This window comes from Polypterus senegalus, chromosome 18, assembly GCF_016835505.1.
Source record: "Polypterus senegalus isolate Bchr_013 chromosome 18, ASM1683550v1, whole genome shotgun sequence".
Classification (NCBI taxonomy): Eukaryota; Metazoa; Chordata; class Cladistia; order Polypteriformes; family Polypteridae; genus Polypterus; species Polypterus senegalus.
The window spans coordinates 86,383,500-86,395,800 of record NC_053171.1 but is presented as its reverse complement, the minus strand read 5'-3'; positions in this window follow the sequence as shown (position 1 = coordinate 86,395,800).

Genomic DNA, 12,301 nt, shown 5'->3' with positions numbered 1-12,301 from the left:
AAAAAAGCAGTATATTTTAATATCACGCACAAAGAAGTTCACATCCAACTGCAGACCTCAAACTTTTTAGCTTTTTAATAAAATTTGGAATTGACCAAGCTGATTTCATGTGCAACAAGATATTACCCCTAACCAATGACCTGACAAACCTTGCATACAGATACCAATGATAATTAGGTAAATGTCCTAAACCCTCAGTCCAATTGAAAAACGAGTGGAATCTACTTATATTTTAGGCCTGCTTTACACCGGGCGTTAGATGCTAATTTCATGCACATACACTACCATTATTTTCCCGAACCCACATGCTTCTGTTACATGGCCGCAGGTTGCCGAAAGCTATCAGCACAGGAATCAGGCTTGCCTGAAACGGACAATCCGTCGTACCTATCCCACGGAAATAAGGTCGGATTCCAATTGATACAATTTGCACATTGACTGGGTTGTAGAAAAACGGAATACTTAGGAAGAACAACTCACAAATATACAATAAACCAAATCCAGCAGACCCATTCATTATGTGCACATTCGAAATAACCTAAGCAGCTATAAAAAAAAAGTTATTCTAAGATCTGAAACTCGGCATGATTGAAACATGTAAAAGTTTAAATCGGAGCACATTTTAATAATTTACAACCAGCTAACTCTTTTTTTTAACCTTGATTCCTGTAACTAGAAATACCCTGTCTTGTGCCAACTCTACATAATTAATCCTAGCATTCAAGAGTGGGCACCGAGCTCGCGCATAGTTATCAGACTTCCCACCTCCTGCACCTGCTCTCAATTTTACATGTATTCCAGCGACTTTAAAAAGAAATCATCTTTATAAGATTCCACCATACACGAACTATCAGCAAGAAAGCCTGGTCCGATCCAAAAGCCCGCAAATTGCCTGACACGCTTCCCCGAAGTTAGTCAGAGAAACTCTTCTAAACTTTGAAAAATGACTGTGGAAAACTCCGCGACTCCACACAAAGCCCTGATATCAGCATGCAAATATGTAATCTAGACGCGGTAGTCATGATGCACCTGTAGTTTTGTACGCGTTCTAACACAAACACATCAGTGTCATGAATAATTGACCGTACATATCGGCACTGCTGCACAGACTTTATAAGACCCATTGATGATAGTCCGAATCGCACTACCCATCATAACTTGACGCATTGCAGGTCTAACGTAGCAAATCACGGAGCGCGACACACCGAACTAAGCATTGCAGGTCCGCCCTGACCAATCACAAGCGGCGTCACAGAGCGGCTCGCCAATTCTCCAGCGTCAACGAGGAAATAAGGCGTATGACCCTCTCGCTTTCCAGGAGTACCCTTCCGCTCACTAAATAAAATAGTTCCTTAAACCGTCTCGTCAGGATGTGTGGGGAGGGAGAGGAGGAGTGGGATCGGAGATGCGGTACGTTTTAGTTCTCGTATTCATTATTTGTAATACTTGGAAAGCGGCATCATCGGCCTTTCTTCTGATTCAGTTGTGATTTCAATAACCCAAAACTTGAAATCTTTACTTTTTTAATATTACAACGTTAAATTGAATGAAAGTTTGTAGAAGTTAGTAGCCAATTACTCTTTAATCCTATTAAGTGCCATACCCAGTGGTGTAAAAAAACACATGTCAAGGGGTAAGAAGCCCCGCATTGCCAGTTAGATTTCATTTAATATAGAGCCTTTCACAATGAGTTGTACTTTACGAATCAATCTGTAGCTCAGTGAAAAATTTTAAACAAAGAGTGAATATAAACACGTAGCATTTGCAAATAATACATATTCAAGACGTCTGTAAAATCAGGATGCAAAATAACATTTGCCTAAACAGACAGAAAATGCAGTGTATTTTTGTGTTTGAATCTAGCGTTATTTTTTTTTATAAGCTCGCAAAAGGGGCATCACTACCTTTGTTTTTGTATGATATCGGGGAGACAGATAATAATTAGCACTGCTGCCGGAGATCCAGACTTGAATTTTAGCCTGGTCTCCATCTTTGTGGAGTTTGTATGTTCTCCCTGTTATGTACGTGAGGGTTTTTTTTTTCTTTTTCTAAAGGTTTTCTTCTTTTCTCTCATTTTTCCAAAGTTGTACGTTAGTTTAATTAGCTAGTCTAAATTGGCCCGATGTGATTGAATGTGTATATCAAGTGTCACTTATCCAGGTCTAAATGGCACCTAATCCAGGGTTTGCTTCCTGTCTTGTGTCCCATGCTATAAAAACTGGCAGTAGCTTCCCTGAATGTATCCACAGATTAAAAAATGAAAGGGTGGATCTTGTGTTCTATAACCGTGCTATGTTGATTTGGAAAGACCACCCACTATTTAATATCCATCCATCCATTATCTAACCCACAATATTCTAACTACAGGGCCACGAGCGTCTGCTGGAGCCAATCCCAGCCAACACAGGGCGCAAGGCAAGAAACAAACCCCAGGGCACCAACCCACCACAGACTATTTAATATGAAGCCAGTTAATGAATGAGTAAATGAATGATCCCATGCTAAAGCTGGGCCGCTGCTTTTTTTTTGTTCTTTATTTCAGCTTATACAATTTCTTGTATTAGGAATTTGTTAGTTTTCACATACCCCTTGGGATCAGAGCACAGGGTCAGCCATTGTACAGTACCCCTGGAGCAATTGAAGGTTAAGGGCCTTTCTCAAGGGCCCAGCAGAGTAGGATCTCTTTTGGCAGCGATGGGGATTTGAACTGGCAACCCTCGCGATACCAGTGCAGATCCTTAGCCTCAGAGCCACCACTCTGCCCTACAGGTTTGTACTGATTTCAAGCAAATTCTACTTTTGCCATTCAAGGGAATATGAAACTAATAAAGAAAATACTTGGTTGCAGCCTTTTTTATAGATACATTCAGATGTATTCCTTTTTTGTTGTCATGTGTGTTCTATGTAATTCTTATTACTTCTTGCATAATTATGTACCAGTATTATACAAATTAATATACCAACAGATGCCAACAATCTAGCTGGGAGTTTGACACGCAAGGCAGACGAAAACCAATTATTACTGAGAAGCAGCATTTGCAGCACATTTCTAGGTGGGAGCAATTAGCTTAAGGTGTGGAAAGCACCTCTTAGTGAGTCATATAATTTACTGGGTGCGTTCTAAACCTCACTCATTACTAAAATAGCTTTTTTAGGCCAGTGATTGCATGTCTGCTCTGTTTTGAAGAGCAGCTTTTTACAATTTTCTAACACACCAGAACAGAAATATCCATCCAGGGCCTTATTTCTCAGTACAGTGGAACTAGGGCATGAAATCTTCAGTTACAATAGACAAAAATGCGTGGGTTGTCATAGATTTGTAGGGTCAGTATTGTCACAGGTACAAAGTACAGTAGAACTCCTTACTTGATTGTGTTAATTAACATGCAGCATGTGGTCCATGAGCGGTTTCATGCCTGTCTACTGCTGAGGACACAATATATTGAAGCAAGTACTGAAACAAATGAAACTTGCTCTGTTAGCAAATGTCTTTTGTCTTATGATCATTTTCCTAAGATATAATAGCTTTAATCCAGAATAGTCACTCAAAACAATGGACATAACAAACTGCTTTAGACTTCAGATTAAACAGATAATGCAATAATACCAGAAAATATTTATTAGTGGTATAACAGTAAAAATAACATGTCAGCATGTCGAAAGAGCAACAGGGTGGGACAATGTAGAACCAGAATGATGAGTCACAGTTTCAGATATGTATCAGCAGTGGACTGAACAGGATCTGAAATATCAATCCTTTTTCATCTTACAAAGAACTGGATGAAAGCTTCTTGATGCAATCTCTGAGGCTAGCCTTTTCATTGTTCCTCAATCATGATGCACAATTTTCACTCAAAGGTCACTTAATTTTAAGGGGCACCATATCTGGAACCCAAGCTCAGTTCCTCTCTGTGATGCCCACTTGGCCTGCAGATGCACATTTTCACCAGATAGTTCAGAGTATCAATCTTAAATTGACAAGCCTTTATTTTTTTATTTAAAGTCGTAACTGTTTAATACATCGTCCATTCATCTTGTGCTTGCTACAGCGCTGGTTGCTTTGTTTGGTTTATTAAATATAAAGCACCACATGAATAACTTTGAGAAGTACTTCATAGAATGCTACATTACAAATTAAAGACTGAGTGATCAATGTATTTGTATGATTATAGGGACATTATTGTTATGTGTACAGAATACAGTGAAAGTTTGACTTTAATGTGCTAATCAGCATGCAATACATAACTATTTTCTTGCACCATAATAAGCAAACCACAAAACTATGCAGGCAAGTCATTTGAGATTAAAAAGTAGTACAATTGCAGTTGGTGTAGTAGGTGTTGGTACAGTAATATCAGCTTATCAAGAAATCATTTATTGTTGCACTAAACTGTTTAAAACATTTACTTCCTATTTCAGAATACTATAAAAAGTGCTTTGAGATATTTTCTACAAATTACAATTTGTCAAATTTATAAATAACTTATTATGGGTAATGCAATATAATATACAACATTAGGTTCCATTTCAACTGTTTAATTTTTTTACATTTGGGATACAGAAAGATCATGTGACTTGCTCAGAGTCACACGATGGTTTAAAAGTGGGGGTTAAACTAAGAATCTGTGCCTCAAAGTCATCCTGCACATTAAAAGGTGCTATATAAAATATTACATGGGTAATATGGTAAAGCCATATGTGTTTTAATGATGAAGGCATCCTATAAAGAAATTGATTTGTAGAACACATTGAAATAGTTTGCCCAGTTAAAGGCCTGTTCATAAAAAGGTTGGTTGGGTGTAATTTTTCAAAATATTATAAAGAATATAAACAGATAAAATGGCAATATAGAGGGATGTCCATCCATCATCCAACCCACTGAATCCAAACACAGGGTCACGGGGGTCTGCTGGAGCCAATCCCAGGGCACAAGGCAGGAACTGATCCCAGGCAGGGTGCCAACCCACCGCAGGACACACACAAACACCAATTTAGAATCACCAATCCACCTAACCTGCATATCTTTGGACCGTGGGAGGAAACCGGAGCAAACCCACGCAGAACATGCAAACTCCACGCAGGGAGGACCTGGGAAGCGAACCCGGGTTCTCCTAACTGCGAGGCAGCAGCGCTACCACTGCGCCACTGTGCCGCCCTATAGAGGGATGTTTGTTTCATAAAACACTTTTCAGTACATTAAAAAAAACAAAGTGTAGCAACTGATTAGTTCATTTGTAGAGCACTTTGTGATATTTTACATAATAAAAGAAAAGAGAATTTTGATATATTGCACAATAAAGACGGCTATCTAGATCTAGTAGTTATTGCTTCATGTAAAGTGATTTATATATTTGGTGTCTTATCATAGATTACAGAAGCAAAACTGCAGTGGTTCGTGATCCTACCTTGCAGCTCCAGAAACCTGCTATGAAATCCAGGCCCAATCATTGCCTATGTGGAGTTTGCACATTCTTTCCATGTCTACGTGGATTTTTTCCAGGTGCTCTGATTTTCATCCTTAACACATGAAAGTTAGACTTTTAAAGGTTAAGCATAAAGGTTAGGTTAACTGGTGACTCTAAATTAGCTTAGCACGGGTAGATGTGAAACGTACCTGGCCTCTTCAGCCATGTTCAGCCTCTGTCTGCTCCCATTGCTGTTAGTTTAGGCACTGGCTTCCTGCAACCCTCTAGCCATTTTTATATAAATCACCAGAGATGAGCGGACCGGTAAAGTCATTGGTCTAGTACTGAACTAGGGAAGAACTCAAATCCCAAGAATTTGAGTTCTTCACGCTGCACAGAAACTGCTTTTCTCTGGTGATTACATGTCATGATCTTTACAAAGCTCCCACATGAAAGAGTACTTTTTGTCTTTAAGAAAATGAAAACGTGACTGTTCAATGTTAAGTAATGTGCAACTGCTTGTTTTATTGAAAATCATTAAATCAATCGGTCTTAATTTTAAATATTACCTAAGTAGTTTCTAAGTCTTTGTATAATTTTCAGTCAATAAATCAGTCTTTACTTTACATGGGGCCCCAATAGAGTATAACAGCACAGTTTAAGATGAAATACAGAAGCTTTCAAACCTTTGCCAGCTTATGAAGAAAAGATGAACTGAATAGTGAAAAGAAAATGACAATAGGTGCTATTAAATGAATTAATTTGTAAAATACATTATTATTAGCCTGACAAAGAAATGCATATGGGACGCCAGGTGTATCTTGATAAAGAGTTTTGTGACCAGAGGTGGGCAGTGGATAAAAAACATTTTGGAACAGAAGCTAGAAAGGCAAATTAAGAGAGAAGTGACGTTTCTCAGCATCTATATGGAAAAACTTGTGGATATTGTGGAATGGGAAATAGGGTTTTAAATCTGAAATATAAATGTGTAGTATGGATTTTTGGTCCAATTTTTGAAAAGATGATAGTCCTTGGTTAACAAATCAAAGTTGGAAAATGACTGTGCATTAACAAAACTGTATTTTGTTGAACTGTGTAAATAAAACTTACTCCCTGCGTGGAGTCTGCATGTTCTCCCCGTTTCTGTGTGGGTTTCCCACAGTCCAAAGACATGCAGGTTAGGTGCATTGGCAATTCTAAATTGTCTCTAGTGTGTGATTGGGGTGTGTGTGTGTGTGTGTCCTGCGGTGGGCTGGCACCCTGCCCGGGATTTGTTCCCTGCCTTGTGCCCTGTGTTGGCTGGGATTGGCTCCAGCAGACCCCCGTGACCTGTAGTTAGGATATACACAATGATGATGATGATGATTATTGTAAAATAATGTGTCAGTTTTGCTAGGTGACAGTTTTTAGAGTGAAAGTCACTATATAATGAAGACTGGTCTCTCTGTGATAAAAATAAGTATAGATTTATCACTGTCAAAATGATATTGCAGTACACACCTTAAGGGGTTCGTTGAAAGGCCCATCCATCTATTTTCAAACTCCATTGTTTCTTTGTCTTTGTATGATTCCACTTAAAATACAACATGGCACTCTTCTGATGCTCTTGTCACTTCGGAAGTGCACTGTCTGTTAGGCAAGAACTGTATAATCACCATGTCACAGGACATTAAACTTCAATTAAATAAATATGCAGTATTAAAAGTATTGTGAGATTACTCCTTAACCACAATTCTATCATTACATCTCATTACTAAAATACTGTACATCCCGTCCAGTGACGTTTCCATAAGGCTTTCACTAATAATAGTCATTACTCATCAATAAAGTTGTTCTGCACTGATTCTGTTACTTTTGAGTTATAAGAGCCAAGCAAAATGACACCTTTTATTGGCTAACTAAAAAGATTACAATATGCAAGCTTTCGAGGCAACACAGGCCCCTTCTTCAGGCAAGATGAAGGGGCCTGAGTTTCCTCGAAAGCTTGCATATTGTAATCTTTTTAGTTAGCCAACAAAAGGTGTCATTTTGCTTGGCTCTTCTCTACATTCATAATGGCTAACACGGTACAACACCCTAGTACTTTGAGTTATAAGAAAGCTTTCAAGAATTAAAAAGAGCCGCTCTTAACTACTGAAGTATTTTCTTTGCTCTTTTATCTTTATTTTGCTTTAGATGACTTGTCTTCTGTTTATGCTTTGGTTTAAAACTCAATACTTTGATCTCTTTATATCCCAAAATGTATTATTCACACTCCTGAGAGCTTCAGGCAGATTCATTTCAATACTGGTCCTCTCAGTGCACAGTAAGTAAAGCTGCAGTCCTTCAGTGGTGCTCTTTGCTTCGGGAGTTTCTGTGGTCATGTCTTAGCTCAGTTACTGAATGACTTGTGTTCAGTTCTCTGTGCTGTCCATCTTCATTAGCTAGTGTAGTTAAAAATGATTCACGGTGGGCACTCTCACCTAGTGGCCAATGCACTGGAGTATAAAACACAAAGATGTCCATTCTCTTTCTATCCCTGACTTACCGGCTGACATTATGTTAGAAAAACAAGAAAATGTATATTAGATTACTTGGCATTATTCTACTAAGAGTGAATGCGAGCGTGCCTGAGTATACACTGTGACAGACTAGCACACCAGTCTAGGTTGGTTCCTGCTTGGTGTCTGATGCTGTTGGGGCATTACCATGGGAATTTGATAATTTTATACTGGAAATTTAAAAGACACACCCTATTCAATGTATCATAGAAAGGGTGGCCCCTTAGCCTGACTGACATTTCTGAAGTCAAATACATTAACTACAAAATGTGCCTTTCAGTATGTCAATCTTCATAAATATCTGCCTGATACTAACACTTCATCCATTGATGCTTACTTCACCATTTGTTTCTTTGTCATATTTAGAGTATACTAATGAAGTCAAAATTCATATTAAATAATCTATACTTCATACAGTTACCCCACTCTTAAAACATCTCAGCCTGTGTTTGAGAAAAGGGTGAGTTTTGGGCAAAGTCTTTGTCCGGAGGTATGTCAGCATTGATTGGAGAGCTGTATTTCAATATGATGACACCAGTAAAGACAATTGAATTACCCAACAGTACCAAATCATGGACTAATTTCTTTAAAGGAATATTCCTAGGATGGCACCACAGAGCAACAGGTGGCACTAATTCTTGGATCCTGGTTCAATTCCCATCTTTAGTGCAATCTGGATTGAATTTGTATGCTCTCCCTATGTTCTTGTGGGTCCCCACCAAGCACCGCCACAATTCCTATAAATATCCAAAGACACCGATTTATTAAAAGTGAGTGTTGATCATTGAATGACTGTGCCCTGCAAAATGGCTAGCACCTCATCTTGGTTTCTTTTCTGCCTTGTGCCCATTCCTAATAGGTCAGTCTATAGTTAGCCACAATCCTTTACTGAAATAAAATGAGTCCAGATGGATTGGATGTCACTACAGTCAGAAGCCTCAAAATTGAGCTGCTGTGTAAAAGACTTTGTAAAGTGGAAGGACTTAATATGATAAAATAAATTTATATACCCTAATAGTTTCTATCATGAAGGACACCATATAACAAAAGCAACTGATTCATAAACCTTACATGACAGTAGACACAATACAAAGTTATATAAAAATACCAATTGATTTTAAACATTTTATGATAGTTTGTGTAATTAAAGGTGTATTACTTGTAAAGCATTTTGTGACAGAGCACACCTTGGAAGACAATGTACAAAATAAAATGTGAGCTGCTTGACCAGTTAAATGATTCACAAACCTTTGTAGTTCGAACTGTCTGTCATTGACGCATTATTTGGCCATCCTTTAATGACTTGAAATGTGTTATGAACTCCAGCCAGAAGAAAGCAGAGATTTGAATATTTTAATTTGTATAAGACTTGGCAGCAGACTAGTCACATACAAACAAAAACTGAAAGGACTTTATCTGGCAGCAGCATTTTTGTTTTGAAGGTGGAGACACCTCTGTCACCTTCACAATTGCAAGAGTGAGACGAAATCATGCTTCAAGAAAGTAGAAGGAGGACGACTGAAAAATAAATGGTTGTGTGTGAGGACCCCAGGGTAATACTGATGCTTGACTGAGAGTTAAGTTTGTATTTAGTGTTGCCCCATTTCCAGTTCATGGTGTCAGCACATCCTTCTGGTTTTAACTATTCTTTTATGCAAAGCTGAGCTACAAAGGAACAGGGGGTGGTGTTGGGATATCTGTAGTATTTACAATGGGGAGTGTAATGAATATAACAATAGGATTATTTAAATAGTTTCATTTTTTGTCCTTGTGTTGTGCATATTAATCTCAGTTTACCCTTAAGATGCATACACTAAGTAAGGATTCCTTGGATTGCTTTCCTGTCCAAGATCAACTTGAGACTTTCCCAGGTATGTATGGGCAGAGTTTCTTAGATATTCCCAATCATTTGTATAACGTTTACATTACAAGTGACATTTTTTCATAGTAGCTTTAATTAATTTGGAGTCAATTACTACTGTAGGTCGCCAGTCCATGGCAGGCCACAGATAAACACACATAAATATTACTGTTGGCTTAAAGTGTTACAGTGGGATGAAATGGCGGCCTCAGGAATGGGAGATTGGAAAACATAGAAACTCCACCAGAAATGGTTTTCAGCACAGATGAAAATCAACATTGATGTGTGCACCTTTGTGATGACCTGACATTCAAGATGTTAGATAGAACAGCAAACTGAAACCTATCCTAGAACGAAAAAGAGCAATTTCAAGGCATTTTTACCTTTTTTTAAGTAAATAAAAAAATTATTTAGCTCTTTTCCATCACAAAATCTTTTCCAATGGGCTTTACAGGTTCAGTTTAGCACAATTCCTATCATATTTCTACATTTGCAGAACTGGCATATTATTTATACACTCTTAAAAATAATGATGTTATGGCATTTTACTGGGTTGTGTTGTTCCTTGTAGAATCATTCCTTAACAAAAAAAATCATACTGGGAAGGCTTGTTTGCATATGAAATTGGTTCTTTAGACTTTGAAACGGTTCCTAAAATGTGGACTGAAACAGACATTTTGAATGTATAGTTTAAGTTACCTACCTAACAGGATTAATCAACAACAACAACAACAACAACATTTATTTATATAGCACATCTTCATACAAACAGTAGCTCAAAGTGCTTTACATATTAAAGAATAGAAAAATGAAACACACAATTATAAAACAAAATAAATCAACATTAATTAACATCGAATAAGAGTAAGGTTCAATGGCCAGGGGACAGAAAAACAAAAACTCCAGACGGCTGGAGAAAAAATAAAATCTGTAGGGATTCCAGACCATGAGACCACCCAGTCCCCTCTGGGCATTCTACCTCACATAAATGAAACAGTCCTCTTTGGATTTAGGATTCTCACGGAAGGGCTTGATGATGATGATGGTCACGTAGACTTCTGCCTTTTAATCCGTCCATCATTGTTGGAGCATCATGAAGCTTTGAGTAGGTGGAGGTGGCGCAGGCCACCACCACAAAGAAACCGGAAAAAGAAACAGAAAAGAGAGTCGGGGTCAGTACCGATTTTAGAGCCACCATGAATAGTTATTTTGAGGAAATTGAACATATAGAGTATCAGGATTAAGTTAAATTAAGATTAAAATGAAGTTATAAAAAGGCCATGTTAAAGTAATGTGTTTTCAGCAGTGTTTTAAAGTGCTCTACTGTATCAGCCTGGCGAATTCCTATTGGCAAGCTATTCCAGATTTTAGGTGCATAGCAGCAGAAGGCCGCCTCACCACTTCTTTTAAGTTTTGTTCTTGGAATTCTAAGAAAAACACTCATTTGAGGATCTGAGGTTACGATTTGGAATATAAGGTGTCAGACATTCCGATATATAAGATGGGGCGAGATTATTTAAGGCTTTATAAACCATAAGCAGAAGACTTTAACTTGGCTTGTGCTGTTGTAGGCAGGAAAAGTCCATTTAAAATCACATACCCATTTGTATTTCACAAATCTGTTACCTGTTCATGATTATTTATCGAAAAGTGTTAGAGATCTAAATAAATTAAAGGTTCTTTCTGGATCCTTCATGTAGATGATTCCCCCATGGCATCGATCTGAAGAACCCCATTGGACACCTTCATTTTTAAGAGTGTTGGCAGTAAGACAGTGATAGGGGTGGGAGCAGGAATTATATAGTGACTGTTGTGCCAGATCGTTAAAATGGTTAATGTTTTATGATAGAAGGAATCCGTGGTGGTTATGAAAGATCAGACAACCAAGAAGAAGTTAGGTACCTGTCAACCAAAAATTAATATGCCATCAAAAGATCAGGCTAATGTGCTGCGCGGACAGCATCTTCCAAAACCAGCAGGTATGAAGCTAAACTGCAAATTGACATTCAATAAAAAAACTGATGAAGACGTCGTAAGATGTTTCAACTTCTTAAATAAAAAGTCGAAAACGTACACCAGTCCATCAGTTTTTTATGACATTAACAGCAGTATGGACATTGATGTTTCAACAAGATCCAGAATACAGTATTTTAAAAAATGAGAAAGTGAAGTGGGGCCAAGCCATCACAGCTCACCTCACATATTCGCCCCACTTAGCGATCCCTAAGCGTCCCCAGCATGTGGCTCTCTCATTTGTACTGCATGTGATTTAGCGCAGTCAGAGATTACTGCTGAATTGAAAGGCTGTATGTGCTGAATAACGCAAAACTAGAAATGAATGGGTAATGGGGGTTGGGGGTGGATCGGAACATAAATTCTGGATAAGCAGAACTAAAGCGCAGCCGCAACGCCGCAAAGCACGGGCTCATATCTGCGTCTGGCGCGCGCATCAATCCCCGCCTCCTGGTGTGGAAAGGGGCGGGGAAAATATTGGC